The 19,097-nt window shown below is 33.1% G+C and overlaps 1 protein-coding gene across 1 annotated transcript in view; it reads left to right on the plus strand.

Annotated features, from left to right (window-relative positions):
* MGAT4C (MGAT4 family member C) overlaps positions 1–19,097 on the plus strand; it is a 302,954-nt gene that overhangs the window by 65,966 nt on the left and 217,891 nt on the right. Inside the window, exon 2 of the mRNA XM_056515977.1 lies at positions 12,069–12,169. The gene's annotated coding sequence lies outside the window, so the exon portion shown is untranslated. The remainder of the gene's footprint in view (positions 1–12,068; positions 12,170–19,097) is intronic.

The following is a 19,097-nucleotide window of genomic DNA, read 5'->3' on the forward strand; positions in this document are numbered from 1 at the left end:
TCCATGGGCTGTGCAGGAGCATTAGATGAGCTGATATCACTCTTTTCCAGTAAACCACTTTTCTCTTTGTCTCATCCAGTGCTCTGATGTCTTGTCTGATTGGATGTTAGCCACCTCAGCAGCTGTGTATCCTTGAATTGAGGAAAACATCCACAGTAAGCTCAAAGGAAAAACAGGTGTCTGTTCTAATGAAGATCAATTTACCTCAGGATTAAGACTATGAAAAACAACACCAAGTTCACCTTCCTCCAGCCAAGACCTTTGGAAACATAATAGACCTTTCATCTGACAGGAAGAGGCTTGAGGAAAACAAAAGATTTGCTTTGCAGACAGAAAGTGCTGTCTCTGTACAAAGCTGAAACCAGCATTACACACTGCACAAGCCTTGTACATCATGACAGCTTTATTTTAAACACAAAGGTTTATGAGAAAAAAATTAGGCAAGCTTTTCTTTTGGGAAGGTAATGTATTTGCTACTGCTTCCCTGGAAATCAAAATTAAAAACACATGAATAAACAAACAATAAATTTACTAATTTTTTCTTCTACTTGATAAAAAAAATGGTTTCCTAGCACAAGAGTAAAGAGGGCTTTATATAATTCTGCTTCAGAAATTTCTGATAGATTTAAATCACTTTGGTTCTTGAGACTTTTATTGTAGATGTAAAACTTTTTATAAAGGCAAGTAGATGTTGTAATATTTCCCTTTACAAGGTTTTGTAAAATACAAGCTGGTCAGAGCATCTACTGTATTAGTATTGGTTGCCTTTATAGGCTTTATATTTTCACTGCCTTATTAAACATTTCACTGTACTAAAGAAAGAATTGCTCGCCTAAAATGTAACTCTTCTCACTTTTCACTCACTATGGCCTCTAACTGAGTTTTAGTTTTCTGACCCTTAAACCCACAAACTAAATGGAAAATTTACCTAATCTACTTAAGGAAAAAACATCAAAAGCTGATTCAGTTGCTAATATTACACTTTTCAAAATAACCTAAATGCCCAGTGCTTTTTAGAACCCCCTTAGCAAAATGCTAGCAGTCACTGAAAATAATTTAAGAGTTCTCCCATACATAGCAGAAACTTACAGAGATATTAAATCAGGCTTGTTGTTCCAAGTGTCATTAAAATCTGCAGGCTTTGCTGGCATTTGAATTTTTTTTTAAAATCAAGAACTACAGGGATTTTATTTGAGATAAAAGGAAAGTCTCAGAGCAGTGTCTAGTGTTTGCAATTCATTCAGTTGCAAGGTTGTCAGGCCATAGTTCCATGAAGAATCAATTTGTATTTGTGAGTGTATTTGTCTATTTGTGAGTGGTTCTACACAGCCTGTTAGGTTTGAGTCTTGTCTTAGTGATACTTGTAGGGTTTTTTGCTCCAGAGCTGACAAAGATTGTTATTAATTTAAAGACTACTTGAAATATTGCAAAGTGTGCTCACAAAAGTTCTACAAATACAGTTATGTTGCCTTTTCTGTTCCAGTAAATCATTTTTGCCACCAAAATGCATATTTTCTGGGATTCTGAAAAAGTCAATCTCTGTCTCTTTTTTTTTCTAAATGTAATGTGTAACCATTTAGTATTTGCTACAGTGTTAGTTCTCAGTGTTGGGAAATTCTCACCTTTGTCATTGCTGAGAAGGTAACTCAAAAATTTGATTTTCATCACACCTGTGTACAGAATTTTAAAATGCAAAACACTGGAAGCTTATTTTAAAGTTCAAAGCTCAAAAGCATAGTTTAATTAAAATTTTGTCCTCAGACATAGTTCTTATCAGAGTTTGGCTTTTTCAATTTTCCAGTCTGATGAGGAGCAGATGGGCAAATCTTGTGACACTGACTTAAATTTTTTTTTTTTGTTTTGTTTTTAATATATTTCAACAGCTTGTGTGTTTTGTCCTCTTTTACTGTCTTGTATGTCTTCTTGTGTCAGTCCTGATGAGTCCGGGAAAGGTTCTGGTGTTTGATTTTTGTGACTTGAGTACTTTTACCAGCATTAAGAGTCCAAAGAATTGCTCAGCTTCTTGCAGAAACACACTATTCCCAAGTCACTGAGAAACAAACAGTGTGGATGATTAACTTTCTTTTTTTTCAACTTTTTTTCATCACAGACTGTAGTCTGAAAACACAGATGCCCAAAATAATCCCAAAATCATTCCCAGGACTGCTGTGATTTTTTTCTAAATCATTATGGTAGCTCTGGACTGCTGCTTCAGTAGTTTCATACATCAAAAACAATGTGACAGACATTTACCACTACATTTTAGGCAATTCTGTAATGAGGGGAGTGTTTTTGTGTCTATTTTAACATGCTTTTGGGAAACTGCAAGGTACACTCCATATTTTTTATCTCCAGATCCTACTGTAGCACATGTTGATGTGTGAATGTGTGAGCCTAAACCAGGTGTACACTGCTGAAAATTCTTCCCTGATGTAAAGTTTCAGAACTTTGGAACTGTGTTTCTGATTTTAGTTTTAAGAATAACTTGCACACCCTCAATCTGTGAGCATTAAGATTTTTTTCAGAAATATGGGGCTTAATAAACTGTGAGAACTACTGAAGTTTTGATATGGATTTTGCCAAAGTTTTAAGGATCAATTCATTCAAACTTCAGATATAATATGACTCACTTTCTTCACAGAGCATTCATGACTGACTTTAATTAAAACACCAAAGAGACACAGCATCAAGAAAGTCAACAGAAAAAAGAGAAATATCCATAAAAGGTGTCACCTACAGTTACTGTCAGTAACTTTGGGTTATGAAACTTCAAAACTGAAATTATTCTAAACATGGCAACAAGAAGTTTCCATTAATAGCACTTTTGTCAGAAAGAAGTTGCATATAGATAACAAGTATTTGATGAAAAATAATTTTTTTTGCTTGTTTTCCCAATCTTTTAAAACACAACTCTCTTTGCATATTGTTACTATATGCATAAACTTTTACATATACAAGTTTAAGATAAATGTATATAATTACATTTAGATAAAACCTGCAATCATTTTATATTTTGTCACCAATGTTGAAGAATTTATTTTTTTCTTTTATTGTTTTTTCTGCCTTATATACTCTTGGAGTAGTTTAAAATGTGAAATATTTCCAGCAACATGAAAACCTGAGAAATGTAATGGAGCTAGGTCTTGATTTTGAAAAAATACCTGTAAAATTAAGGTTATTACCTTATATACTTATTGGGATTTGACAGACAAGAATTTATTCTTTTCTAGTATATATCTTGTTCTTACACCAGGAATTACTTGTGATATCATCCAGAGCATGAAATTCAGTGTTCTTCCTGAAGGCTTTTAGATTTGTTTGGATTTCTAATAAATAGAAAATTCTGTCTCTCATATAATTTGTGAAATGAAGACATGAGTAAACAAACGTGTCATGTAATGAAAACTTAACTAGTATTGAAATAATTATTGCAGCATATCTAAGAATTAAAATACAAACTTTTGTCCTTTAACAACTTGATATTCTTTTTAGTTTTCCTAGGAATGTCACCAAATCTGGTTTTGTTTTGGTATCATTATTTTTCATCATGTCCCATTTTCTTTGATTTTGCATTTCACAGCCTGTGCAGCACAGTGAATGCCATGTATTCTTCAGTCTTTCCTTTTTAGTTATTGTTTTGGTAAATAGTCTGTGATCTGTAATTGATGTTTGCAAAAATAATTGCTTAAGGTTTTGTTTATTTGTTTCATTACACTGCAATATAGATTTCTAGGATAATGGAAAATTTTCAGCATATTATTTCAGTTATGTATTTTCATTATATGCCAATGTTTATGCATAAAGCATCCTGTTTACTTGTTTTTGGATGACAAGCAGCTTGTCAATTATGCATGACTGACTTTCTACTAAGAATATTTAAAATTCTTTATGTGAAGACCTTTATATGACTAGATCTCCTCAACTAACTCAGTGAGGGGAAAAAACACCTTACTGAATATTTATAGTTTCGATTACCAAAGTACTTCTTTATGGAATTTTGTTTTCCTTTTTTTATCTTCTTTTCTGCTATTTAAGTAGTTAGGTCCTTCTTATATAGTAATGGTTTATTGCTAATATTAAGCCAATATTAAGTCTTGGAAAAGAGGATTTTGACCTCGGAAAGATAATGAATCAGACATTAAAAAACCTGAAGCATCTAACTCGAGGTGTTTCCCAAGACTTAGTAATAGTCAAATTATTTTGTTGCAAAAAGTGTTGTGATAGTGCAACACTTGAAAGTAATGTATTCAAACATTTATCAGGCTATTGCAGATATTTCTCTGTTGTTTTCCTTGCCTTGGTCTGTGCTTCATTGGATAGGACTGTGAAACATCCAAAACATCCAAAACCACCATTACTAACTGTAGATCTTTCTGAAAAGATATCTGGCACTCTGAATATGCAGTTGTAACAAAGCTTTCTGCAGACTTACTAAGCTTAGTTCTTCAGTAAGCAAAGGACACAGGAAAGCCTGATTTAGCTGACTAAACTAATTCTGTTTATGAGATGTTTTGGTACTCTTCTGCTGATACATTTAAGTACCTTTTTTTTTTTTTTTTTTTTTGTCTGGCCACATATATGTCTATTTGTGTTGAATGTACTGGCATCAGAGCAAAAATTAAACCATTGAAGTTATCACTCTTTTATTTTAATAATGTTCTCTGTATCAAGGGAAAATAATCAAAAGACAGGAAACTCAGACCATATTGCCAATCTTCAGGATTGTCTTTCTTCAGCAAGCCCTTGGCAAGGAACAAATCTTGCTCTTGTTGTTGTGTTGCAGTAAAAAGTCACATTGCAAGAACCCTTTTGAATCTTATGCCCAGTTCTGAGACCCTTACAGAGTTATCAGAGTTTCAGAATGTAAGATCTTAAATTGTGCTACTGAAGACCTGCCTAAAAAACAGGTTATGTTGTATAGTAAATATCAGAACACTAATGCACTGAAGGAGTCTAATTTATTATCAAATTTATTCCTTTACAGTTAGAGAAATTTTTTCCTAATTATGTAAAACCCTATTTCACCATTTCTTTAATAAATTACGTCCCTTATGTATTCCTTTAAACTAAAAGATTCTCTTTTGTTTTTCCAAGGTGAATTTTTAAAGTTTCAAAACACTTTATGTATACCAAAAGAAAATATTTTCTACATGAATAATTTTTTTTCTGTTTTGATTTGCATCTTTGTATGATATTTTAACACAAGGTATTCATCTATACCTATCTCTAGCTAATCAACAGTATGGATCCAGATAAATCTTTTACTTTTGCTGACAGACACTTTGTTTGGTGAAAGATTTGTTAACATTACTGATGCAACACAGACAACCAATTAGCAATGAGGTGACCTTTTTCATTCATTGTATGGCTGTCATTCAGTAGTGCATCTAATGAGCATCCAGAATTCCTGAGAGCCTCTACTGGAAAAGTATTGTCATCTCTAATGAACATGCAGGTGGCTGAAGTAGAGTTTTTGATAAATGTATGCTTTTATCAGCCTTGCTCTCTGGGACCCATTAGGAAAGGTTTACATTGTGAATCATCTAGGCAGCTTCAGATGTAGAAATGCAATGAAATAAAAATGGGACTGAGTTCCAAACTTAAATATAGGGCCATACTTTTGCATATAAAAGTGATAAGATATAAAGATATAAAGGTTATTTAGGCATGCTAACACATTATAACTGCAGTGTTTTTATTTGGGGATTTCAGAGACATTTTTATGAACTATGTTAATATTTTCATACTCTTGGCATAATCCATGTGATGAATAGACAGATTGGTGTTTTGATGCACAAATATCTCTCTGCAATATTTGTTGGGCTACAGTATGATAGGAAGAGCATAGTTTGTGAAGTATTCAAAGGAGGATTTTTGCCAATTTTTGTTTGTATGAAAACTGAATGTGTTCTCTCAGGATCAGAGAACTGCACTTAGGAGGAGGCTGATGCTCAAAATCTTATGAAAGTTGCTGCAACAAAAGTGACAGAACTTTCACAATGGGCAAAGTATGGCTTGATTAGAAATATTTAACAGAAGTTAAATATTTTGTATAAACACCTTTTATGAAACACAAGAATATCTCCAAGATAAGTGAAGGATAGAAGATAAAGCTGTCCTGAAACAGAGTTGGGAAAGAGCAAGTGTCTGTAAAGTAAGATGGTAGAGGTCAGTGGACAGGTGGCAAATGAATAAAGTGCTCATGCAGTGTCACATTTACAAAATAGTTTTGAGGGAGAAGAATAAGAAAGAAACTGAAAGGAGAATGATAAAAGACAAGTGATACAAATCTTTCCTTAGAGGCCTGATATTAATGAGCCTGTAATGGACTTATTAGACTAAGTTATCTTTTGCTGAAACATGTAAAGTTAGGCAGTTATGCTAATAAGAAAAGGAGTAGCAGGACAGATTGAAAAAAGAGTAAAAATTAAAATATGGAACTCTGCATTACTAGTCAGTTACATGCAGTTTGGCTATTAAACAGGTATAATTTAGGATTAGAGGACGTTGATATTTTTCAGCTATGTAGTTTGAGAACTAAATTATCTCCTACAAGATGATGTATTTCTTCCAAAAATAATACCCCTAAAAATATGGATTATATATGAGCATACACATTCACATAAACTTATGCGAAATATTTCTATTTTTTTGTATTGAATATAAAAGGTTAAAATGCTTTTTCCTTTTTGATTGCCTTTTAATATACTTGAGAAACTCTTATGCTGGACATTTGTTTTGGCTCTTGAGACAAGCATGGCAGCATAAATCAAACAAATTACTTCCCTGCTGTATATCATAAGATACATTTTACTAAATATTAAAGTACTCTTTAAAGGGCAGTGCAGGTGGTTGAAGGAAAAGGGATTTGGGTTTTTTCAATATTTTTCAATATTTTTCGGTTTGACTTGTTTGACAAAAAGGATGGTCTAGCTTTATTTGTGCATAGTTGCTATCTGTAAAACAGCACACCAATCTCAGCAGCTGAAGTTTAGACTAAACTGTAGCAGTTTAGGATGTGGCTTGATTTGGTCAGCTTTCATCTTTAAAGATTTTCACTCAAAATGGCTTGCAGAGTACTTAAATTCAGCACAGTGTTTTGACAGGCCACTGTTCCTGGACCACTGGAAGCCTTGCCACAAATTGAGGACCCTCTCTGTAGGCAAAGGGATCCTGGTTGTGGTGTGCAATAATTGCCTCCTAGCATAACCCTCTGCTTACAAGGACCAGTTTGGGTCCACTGGCCATCTTCCAGGTCTTTTCCAGGAAATCACAGAACAGCTGAGATTGGCACTGATCTCTGGGCATCTTCCAGTCCAGCCCCACTGCTCATAGCAGGGTCAGCTAGAGCAGGTTCTTCAGGGCTTCAAGGAACAGGTTTCCAATATCTCCAAGGATAGAGGCACCACAGGCTAAGCTCCCTCAGTAATCTGGTCCAGTGTTTGACCATCTTACAGTTATATCACTTCTCATACTTGAATGGAATTCAGTTTGTGCCTGATGTTCTTGTCCTGTTGCTGGTGCTGCTGGGGAGGGTATGACACTGTCCTACACCCTCCCATCATGTGTTCATACCCTATTACTTGGAATACCCACTTTTACAGCTTGGGCTGGCACCAAGGTATAGAGAGGAGCTCTGCTTCTTGCTGCAGGGCTATACTTCAGCCTGGAAGACCTGTTGATTTGGGGAAATCTAGAAGAAGGAGCAACTGGAAAAACCTCAGATATTTTTCATCCTGGGAAGATTGTGGGGAAAACTCTTCATTTCATTTGGACCAAAATTGAATAACTGAAAAGAAAGAACTTCAGTACCTGCACATGGCTCTTAATCCTTACTGGTACTTTATGTGCCCTACCCAAACCAATACCATTTATATATTTTTCCAGCTTTTGATCCATAATTCGGACTGTAACTTTTTTTGACTACTTAACTGTATAATTTAAGATGAAAATTATAGAAGTATTTACAATAAAATTGTTTGGGGAAAATCTTATTGGCAAAAGGCACATATGCACTGAATGGAAAATGTGGAATGAAATTTGTAAATGGAATAAGAGACAACTGAGTTTCTTTATAACTGTTACTTAGTTCTGGGTCTTCCTTTTCTGATCAGTAGTCTTGCAATCTCTATAATTTTATTTCTAATACATTCATTCATTAATTTTGGCTTGTTGCTTAAGACCACAATAAAATTTCTAGCTGCATTTGCAAAGTGGCTATGCTAATTCAGATCTTAGCCACATTTTGTATTTGAATATCTGATCAGCATGATGCTTTATTTTACTGCTCTCCTTTAGATTTAATTTTATTGGATAGCATTGGAAGTCATAGATTTGATATGCTCAACTCCCAAAACTATTGTGAGCTCCCAGCATTTAGGAGGTTTTTCTTTGGCACTGAAAGCATGTGTGTTTATAGAACAGAATTTATAATAGGACACATTTATTTACATATTTAGATGAATATTTATCAGGTTTTTTTTTTTTCAAACTTGGAATATGCTCACTGGAATAACTTTGGGTCAGTATTAATAACTGTACCATATGTCTCTGTATTTCTCAACCAGGTGGCTGGCAATCATGTCTCCAGATGAGCAGTGGTTCAGTGACAGCAACAAAAAACCCTCTTGTTCTGTGAACACATTGCCATGAACAAGCCCTGTTTTCTACTTTAACTTTTTGTTTATTTATGACTTCTATTTTAGTATCAAAAATTCTGTTTGTTGATAATTCAGAATCAGATAACTAGAATTTCTTTCATATGTGATTGAAAGACAGATGTTGCTAAACAAACTCCTATATTAACATTAGCTTCTCTGCAGGGTATGTTGAGTTGCTAGTATTGTACATGTCTTGCAAGACTACTTGTCCTAATAGGTGCTGTATCATGTATTCACTAAATTTATATGTCTCTCCATACTCAGAATAAACTTATTTCTATAAAGCCTATTATTTCCTACCTATTTCATACAAAGAAATTTTTTTTCGTGTCAATTTATCAGTCTGTACTTCACATATATTAATTTTTTTCATTCCAACTTATATTTTCTTTCCTTACACTCATAGAAATTGTTACAGACATTTGAAAGAGTTGGTCTAATATTTTCAAAGTTTTTTTTCAATGTATTTTCTGACTTTATATGTACTCATACTTCCCTCACAATATTCCACTACAAAGAAAGTGGTAAGGCAGTTTTCAGTGATCTTTGTTTATTGGTTATAACTTTTGAGTTACTTCAAGATACTAGTATGTGCCTTTTTTTTTCTTTTGCATATCTAATAAGTATTGTGTATAATGTGAATTTTTAATGCATATGTTTTCTTAAGTGCCTTTAAAAAAAAAGCTTAAATGACTTAATTGGAAGCCTCATACTCTAAGTTAAAGTATATGGAGTTGTTTTTATCCCTCAAATCTTGAGAAGTTCAAGTGACACACAGACACAACCTAATTTGTACTGTTGCTATTTTTTTGTACATACATGTGGAGAGAGATGTTTTTTTAAGAACATAGAGAGTTCTGGTTAATGCAACTTCATCCAGAAAAAGATCATAGTTTGGGGTTTTTTTTGCTCACAAATCTTGAACTTAATATAATCTCTGCTTTCAGAGGGGAAATTTTTCTTTTATAGATTAACTTGAAGTAATACTGGTATAGGTATAAGCTGGTTTTTTGAGACACTACCATACTGCTTTTGTTTTGACTTTTTTTCACTTTTACAAGTTGTTTTTTCTTTTCTGTACTTTAAAAAACAATAAAACCCCAACACTGTGATTGGCTTATTAATGCATTGTGTTTCTCATATTACCTGGTGATCATTGTCTCTGCTGCATACTTTGGCAAGAAATGTGTAGCCACTTACATTATTTGATACTCTCATATGAGCCCATGTCTATTATTTCCAAGGATATTTCCTACATGAAATGTCATGTTCAGAACTAACTGGTGAGTGACTGCTGGACAAACCCGACCTGTTCTTTTGAGACAAAAATAGTAAGGTACTATTCAAAAAAATGTCAGGTTCAGGTCAGGAGGAACACCTTATGTAACTTCTGTCACAGAAGAAATAAAAATCTGAAGTTCTTTTTCTCTTCTACAAGTTCAGGAAGCTGTAGGAAAGAGAAAGTCTCAGAGATTTTATGCATGTTTAAAGATGAAAAAAACCCCTGAACTATACACACATTCTATTAGTGTGTTGCAGTAATAAATGCTTGCTGTTGATACACATCATCTTCACAATCAGTTATTTTGCCCTGTCCTCTGGGAATCTGCTCCTGTATTAGGTAAGTGACTTTATATTCCCCACAATCTGAGAGAGTAAAGAAGGGGCTAAGCACATACATACTCAGAAAATAATGGCTCTTGTTAATTTATCAGGGTATTCAGGAGTGTTTGCTATATCACTGAGGCAGAATATCAAATACACAGGTTGAGCATAGGATATAACAGAAGTACTGAAAGCCATCAAATCATTCATGCTGCTTTATTAAATTTATAGTGAGATTTCTGAAAGTGGTCCTGTCTAATATGTGCATTGTACCAATTGTTAGCTCCCACAGGGAATAAGAGCTTTAAGTTCTCCACCAAAATTCTTCCTCTTGCCTCCTAAAAGAACTTGTGAGATACCCAAATTCAAAGTACCTGAGAAATTCTGAATTTATGAATTATCTCTTACTTGTCTTTTGCAAGCTTTGAGAAATTTTTTCCTAAAGGTTTCACTTGTTATGCATAACAAAAATCTTAACTAGACTTTAAATGCCAACCTAGAACACTCTGTCACAGAGATTAGGACAGATTGATTATAGTTCTGAAACTTTCAGTAATTTTGTTGTATCACTTAACTATATTTTAGTTTTTGTTTATTTTAGATTTTTTTTTCATTGCTTGGATGCTCAATTTTCATCTCATAAAAATACATATCTAAGCACAATATAAAGGGATATTTCCTCTAAAAATTCGATTTACAGAAATAATTTTGTTAGGCATATAGAAGTACACTTTTATAGCCAAATTCAAGCTTACCAGCATGAAGAGTTCCCAAAAGAAAAATTTAAAGTAGATACATCCAATCACTGGGGATAGCAGGCTGAGCTGTAATATTTTACCTAAATATGTATTTTTTTAATTTTCTGATAGAAAATATATACATTTCTGCCTGATTTGTGTGCCATCTTATGGAGTGATTTTTTTTTAATGCATGATGTCCCCATTTTTCAATAAAAATAGTTTTCAAACCCTGCAATTTAGAAAAAAATTATTAAAGAGAAGATGGTGATGCTGCATGGCTTCTGTATGGCAGTATTTATGGTATGCTTGCATGACATATTTAACTTAAGCAATCTTGTTTTACTGGAAAGGCAACTACTGATAGAAGAGAAACATTTAAGGGCAACTTAAATCAAAGCTTTCTGTGATTATTTTGGAACTCCACAATCCAAGTCCTTCCCTACAATACAGCAAAAGTGATTTTTGTTCACAAAACTCATCTCAAACTTCATTTCTGTTTTTAAAAACAAACTAAAATTTGGCAATTTTATCAAGAAATAACCAGAAGATTTCTGAAAGTCTTTTCCAACCCAAACCACTCATAATTCAGAATCCTAATTCTATCATTCTAAATGGACTGTGCTTTTCCACTAGACTGCTGAAGCACTTCATCACATAGATCAGAAACAAAAAATAATATGCAGCCATTGTTCTTCTCTTTACTAGTTTGAAAAAGGCTCATTCAAATTTTGCCTTGCACTTTTGCATATGGAAATTCAGTTCTCCACTGGGACTAGAAACTTTGTGTATGAATTCTCCCAGAACAGTCACCACATGTAAGGAATGTAAATTCTGTGGTTCTGTCCATAGAATATCCATTTACTCTCAGAGAAGTTTTTCTCCTCAAGAATTACACAGTGTGTGGACCAATCCATGACAGCACCAGGTAAGGAATGTTATCCTGAAAAAGTTTAGCTCTTTTGCACACAATAGGATGATTTTTTAAAGTGAACCACTGTGTAAAAAGGAAAATGAAGAAAATATATTCTGAAATAATTTACATGGATTTCTTTTTTCTCTGCAGATTCTTTTAAGTGAAGCAGCCATAGCTTGGATTTCACTGTGTAACCTTGGCACTTAGTGCCAAGCCCTTCAGATAGCTACTGGATTTGGCAAGGTTAAAAGGTGAGTGAAATATTTAATGTTCAATATTTAATTTTAAAACAAATCACTATAAGAAAACAGAAACCTCTGTATTTATTAGGCATAGTTATTATGTGTTAAAATGAATGACACCCATAGTGTGAAGGTCTCTGCAATCTCTTTCAAAATTTGTTGTTCTGTTAAATTTCTCATGGCAGTTTCTAAGTTAAAAATAAAACACCTGCATTAAGGAAATAAGGAAGTGGAATTGCAAACAAATTGTCCTCTATATCACTTGATATCATTAAAACAAGAATTCAGGTTTTCAAACCCAGGTGTGACATGAGGGCAAATGAAAAACTGTGATGTACATATTAGATAAAGATATGTTCTGATGTTTTTGTTTGTTTGGAGATTTTAGATGGTTTTTTCTCTAAAATAGAAAACAAAAATCTGGCCAAGCCAAGTGGAATGGAAAGAGTTAATGAAGCACACAGCAAACAAAGCTGTCTTGTCAAATCTTAGCCACATGATGTTGAATATCTTTTGTGAAATAAGCTTCAGTAAAACCAGTGTCATCAAGAATGCCTATTTTTCTATTTTACTAGATAGATTAGAGAAAGCATAACTATTTAATCAGTCCTTTACATCAAACATAATATGTAAAATGCTCACTTAAAACATTAATTTAAATCAAGGCGAATTAAATGAATGCTACATAAATCAGCATTTCTTTTATCTCTAAGAGAGGCATTTTTCATCCTTCACATATTTGTGGGTCAGATATTGCCTCAAGGAGAAAGAAAGTTATGAATAATTTAAGAACCACCATTTTTGCTTCTGATGAGTGCAGTAAGAAGTGCTTTCAGGGCTAGCTACATGCAACATATTCCAGTGAGTATTGCTTATAAAAGGCAGCTTTTCTCTAGTATTGGGGTCCCCAGGAGAAAAGGGACATGGACCTTTCAGAGAAGGTGCAGAGGAGGGTCACAAAAATAATACAGGTCAGGAGCACCTGACCTGTGAAGAGAGCTGCAGTTGTTCAGTCTGGCAAAGAAAAGATTTAAGGGGCACCTTATCACAGCCTTTCAGTACATAAATGGACAGTTATAAGAGAGATGGAGAAAGGCTTTTAACCAGCCCTTGCACTGGCAGGACAAGGGGCAATGACTTTTCATTGAACATTGAACATTGGACATACTGAAAACATTTGTATGTTGAGGGTAGTGGGACACTGGAGCAGATTGCCCAGAGGAGCTGTAGATGCCCCATCCCCAGAAGGGTTCAAGGTGAAGTTGGAGGAGGCTTTGAACAATTTGATCTAATGAAAGATGTCTCTGCCCATGGCAGGTAGGTCTGTTAGAAGGTCTCATAAGGTCCCTTCCAACACAAACCACTCTATAATTCTACTGTGTCTGGAAACAGGGTTTATACTTGTAATTTTAGGGAATAAGACCAAACAAGTTTTTGTCTGAATCTCATTAGCTGAGTAAAAATCATCACAAAGCCTATAATAATAATAGGACATAATATTATATGCATTAAATTTATTGTGCATTAATATTATTGTCAATAAATTTATAGTGGGGAAAAGTCTCCAGAGAAAAAAAATCATCCATACTGTATCAAACTATTAGGAAACTGTAATGACAGACCTAATAATGTTATGCTAGATTTTCCATCCAGATTACAATAAACTAATTATTGCACTATATCTTTTTGAAATACATGTTAAAAACTTCTGTCAAAACTGAGCTCAGTAGCTAATAAGACTTTTATGTCTTTACATTTATGGTCCAGAAAAATAGAACAAGGTAATGTGTGGAAAATAATTTGCTGGATTAGGAAAAGGTTAGGATCACTTAAGAATCAAGCATACATTTAGGGTTAATGGGTATTGTCAGTGATTCTACTTCTAGTGCCTGTGGCCACCAATACAGGTAATTTTTTAATGAGGTGATGGTGACAATTTTCTTCTCTGTATTACTTCTCTGAAAAATTTCCTTTCTATTATTAGTAGCTCATTCTTCAGATAACGTGGTTAGAAAATACATTCTTAATACTGCTATTTTTTTTCTTAAATATTCAAATTAAATAAATCAATATTAGCAATATGCTGACATGCAGTTTTTTCTAGTTCATTGAATTTCATCGACGCTTGACTTACTATTTTTTTCATAAATTAAAAAAAAAATACAACTCAATAGAGAAAACAATTTTCTTCATATAATTGTCAATACAAAAATATTTTATCAATATCTGTTTGGTACTTATTTGTCAAGAATGTGAGCTACTCAGATGATGAATTTTTCAGTTCAGTCCTTGTGCCTGACAAAATGAACTCCAAGTCATGCTCCCTCTGTTCCCAAGAAGAAACATGAAAAGTCTTTATGCTCTATACCTTCAAACCATACAGTGTTCCCAGTGTCTGACTACACACAGTCTGCTTTATCTATCTGATGGTATTACATTGCACTGCACTTTGCAGAAAATAAAATGATGTTTCTAATGTAACCATAAATTCATCTTTTTTTTGTTGAACTCAGAAGTTAAATCCTTAACAAAGACAATTTGACATATGAAATCACTTTCTGGTTTCTATTTTGGTGGACTTACATATAGTTGCTAATGAAATCATTGACATCTATATGCATGTAATATTGTATACATAAGAGAGGAAGATATAGAAAGCAAAAATGTGCAAGATATTTTTACTTGATTGACTACAAACTCTCTGATGCATTTCAAAAGGTGAAAATAGTGTTTCTTGATGTATTTCAGGAATAAATCTTTTATATCTGATTAAAATGCAGATGAGCATCACAAACTATTGTAATTTGTTAGGGTTCATCTCCTGATGCAATCTTCTTCCATCTGCTTCAGGTGTAGAGTTTACAGAGAATTTGCTACACTTACTGAATGCAATTTGGGTGCAGATGCAATCTCCAAGCTAAAACTCCCTATGCAAATGAAAACTCTTTTATAATACTTTTGATTATATCTGCTATTAAAAAAAATCCTGCAACTTTATAATAAAATCATTGTTAGTGATGAGAAATTATGGCAGTGCTATGGAAAATTTGCATGAGAACACATGGAAAATCTGAATTATTCTGAGACCAGTATTTAATTTCATATTTCAAATCTTAAAGTACTAGTGATGCTACTTCGGTAATTTTTAGTTCTTAGGTTGTTTACTTAATATGTAAGGAGACAAAAAACAAGCCAAAAATCCAAGTAATTGTCTTAAAGACTTTTATTTCTGTGTTTTTCAGATTGTCTTTAGATTTTATTGAGTGTTTATTAGGGTCTTTTATTAAGGAATTGTATTTCAAGGATTATTTAGGGAAGGGAAATTATCTCAAAATCTCCTACCTCTGAACACGGTTCTTTGGTTGTCAGAACATCAGAGTAATTTATATTGACTTTATTACATCAAAAACTACCAATAAATGTGAACTTTACCTCACCTACACTTAGAAATTAGTAGAGGGACACAAATTTTTTGGAGTAATGGTCACTAGATAAGAGAAACTAGGAAGTGAAGAATTATGTTCTTCAAATGTGTCAGAGAGAAAGGGAAACATTACCAAAAAGGTAATTTTCTGTTTAACAGATGTTGCATAAAGAAAGCACATTGTTACTTTTGAAAGATTTTTCTTTTATATTTGGTAGAAAGAATAACATACCTGCCTTTTCAGTAAAACATTGTACACAGCTTCTGCAAAACAAATAGTCTGCTTTGAAAGCTGGCAAGGAATGCAGGATCAGCAATGATTTGACACTGAGAAATTAAGCTGAGTTATTTAGTGGCAGGAAACTGCATACAATGAGCAGAGAAATATATGTAGAATACTTTGCTTGCAAAGAATAGTAATACTCTGTAAAATGGTTGCCTGTCAAAAGGAGATTTCTTTATAACTTTTTTTAATTTAAAAATTAATTGAATTCACTGTCAGTTGATTTTTTGATAGGCTGTGTGTCATCATATAATAAAACAATTATCAAATAAACAATATTTATAAAGTGATTTTTTTAAAGGATATTTGAAGAAGTACAAATTCGCAAGATTTTGTTTTTCTTTATGATACTTGGAGATATATGGCCATGTTTATGTCCTGAGCAAGAACTCTCCTTGCTAAGGTGCTATACCCTTGGCATATCTTGGACTGCTGGAGTGAAGAGATAGGTAACATGGAACAGCTGACAGTAGATAAAGACAGTAACAGAAACATTCTTGAGTGATAGGAATTAAAGACTAAGAGATCATAAAAACTTGGGGTTTAGAGTGCATCTATTAGTGGTATTTTTATTACAGATAGTAACTAAAAGCTAATAGCTCTCCGAGAGGAGAGAACAACATCAACGTGAAGGAAAAAACCCACAAAGATCTAGAAAGTAGATTGTGATTTTTCTCCTTCAAAAATTAAAGGAATAGCATAGCTCTATTAATTTCTGTGACTATGTAGAAAGAACCTGACCTTCCTGGCCTTTAACAGTTATATATGAATGAAAATTGGCAGTGGTTGTACAATTAGGTTAATTGCTGATACTGTGATGGAAGTAGCAGAGAAAAGGTGAAATGTAATGGGTAAATTGTAACAAACATTTCTGATAGCTTGGAAAAGCTTTGACCTGAATCAGGCTAAGTTTACCAAACTCTGAATGTGGTAAAATAATGCCAGCACAATTGTCTAATAGCAACTTTTTCAGTTTCTTAGTCTGAGCAAGGAATATTCTGTCTTCAGTTTACAACTTCAAAACTGTCATAAATTTGGTGTCCTGCTCTGGCTTTTAATATCTTTGTCATTCTTTATTTTTAATATTCTGTAGCTCTCACTGTTGGCTGTGTGCTCTCAGATTCTATAAAACAAACCAGAATTCTGTGGAAGTTTCCGTTTCCTAAATAATTGTGTGGAACTGTACAAATAATGAAGAAATGATGATGTTAAAACTCCTCTTTGAAAAAAGACAACTTGTAATCATAAGGTGCTTTTTTTCTTTTCTACTGTGGAGATGAAAGCTTTCCTGATGGTGTACCTGATGGTGCATTGGAGATGTTTCAAAATATACAAGAATAAAATATTCTTTTTTCTTTCTAAACAAAAAAAAAAAAAAAAAACTCCTTTAAAAAAGGATAAAATGTTTTTGAAAGTTCTCTTGTTTTTTATTTTTTTATTCTCTTTATTAGTGCCAGCAGTTGCAGGTTAAATACCACTAAAAGCAATAACATACTAATTGTTTTAAAATGCTTATTTTTCCAACTTAATGTCATATATAATTTCCATTAATATCAAGGATAAAATCAAGCTATGCATACATATATATATATACAGAGAGAGAGAGAGAGAGAGAGATAAGACCCTCAAAAATCACCTGATTGCATAGTGGTGATGTAACTGAGGAAATCTCAACAACTCACTGGTCGAGTCCCTTTCCCTTGCTTCTTTTTCTATTCTCAGCTGAATATTATTTGTAGCTCTATTCCTCCATAACATGCTCATCTGATCCTTTCACAAATTAATTCTGCTTAGTAAGCCTAGATCATACCATAGGTGAAAAAGAGATAAAAATGTCCTGCATACTCAGATCTCAGAGGGATCACTCTAATGACAGAGTTGAGGAGAGAGAGGAATGGGAAAGATGTGAGAATTGCTTCTTTTGCAACCATTAGGACCAAACATGTTTAACACTGGAATGCACCACAAATTAAATTTTTGTGAGGGGATTTGTTTGGGGTTTTTTGGTTGGTTCATTGTTTGGCTGGATTTTGTTGGGGTTTTTTTTGTGGTTTTTAGTTGTTTTTTTTTTCTCAGCTCTTTGTAAAACAAATATTTTATTTCAATGCTAGGTTAAGCAGCCTTTAGCTATCCTGAAATTCCAGCCATTCTAATATACTAAGAACGCCTATATTTTCAGACTTTTATATCATGACTATTATTTGAGTATTGTTTTTACAAAAGAAATGTATTTGATTTTTTTCCTAGTAATTATTGCATTTGTTCATGTGCTATGGAAATGTGCTACTGGTTCAGAATAGCAAATAATCTATTCATCAAGTCACTAAATATATACATTACTAGAATTTCCTGCCTCAGACAATCCTGTACTACTGTTCTATCAACTTGAATGATTACTGAAAATCTAAAAGATTTGCTTTTATAATTTTGCTACTTCTATCAGTTTCCTTCATGTCTATTTTATCAGGATATATAAATGAAAATGGAATCAATGAAAATGGAATCTGGGAAGTGGAAGAGATATTAATTGTGAAGGAATCTAGGAATTGGAGGAGAAATTAATTGTGAAATATACTGTGCAAGTAAATAAGAAATTCAGATGTTAACATGTCTGTAGATTAATTGTAAACAAAGATCACCACCACACCATCATAATTATCACCCCTTGTCTATAATGGTTTCAAAGTTCTTGACAGGTTGGCACTGGGAGTGTTCTCATTATTATTTTAATTTAAATAGAAATTACTTATTCAATAAAGTATTACTATACCAAATTCTCTAATTTGATATTTAAAATTTATTTTGTTTATATATTATGCTTTCTCATTTTAATTTGCCAAAGTTCTTCCTCAGTTTTTCTAATTTCTGAAATCTATTTATGCCTAGCTGTGAAAAGGGCAAAAGATTTTATGGCAAGAAATAGGTCATTAAGATATGCATATATTTTCAACAGTTGATAAAACTTTCAACTATTCTCAAGTAGTGAATTTTAATCAATAAATTATATTTTAGCAATGTTATAGCACTGGTTAGAACTCCAGCAGAAAAGCAGCATTAGATTTTTCAGAATATTTATATAAATATATATATAGGATTCTCAGTCTACTTTCCTTGCTGGCAGAAATTTTCTTTTAAAGTCACTGAACTTCATTTAGAAATGTCATCTTGTATTTTAAACAATAGGGCTTAGCACAGTGACATGAAAATGGGGCTTCCAAGAGACCTGACAC

The sequence above is a fragment of the Oenanthe melanoleuca genome, chromosome 1A (genome assembly GCF_029582105.1).
Source record: "Oenanthe melanoleuca isolate GR-GAL-2019-014 chromosome 1A, OMel1.0, whole genome shotgun sequence".
Lineage (NCBI taxonomy): Eukaryota > Metazoa > Chordata > Aves > Passeriformes > Muscicapidae > Oenanthe > Oenanthe melanoleuca.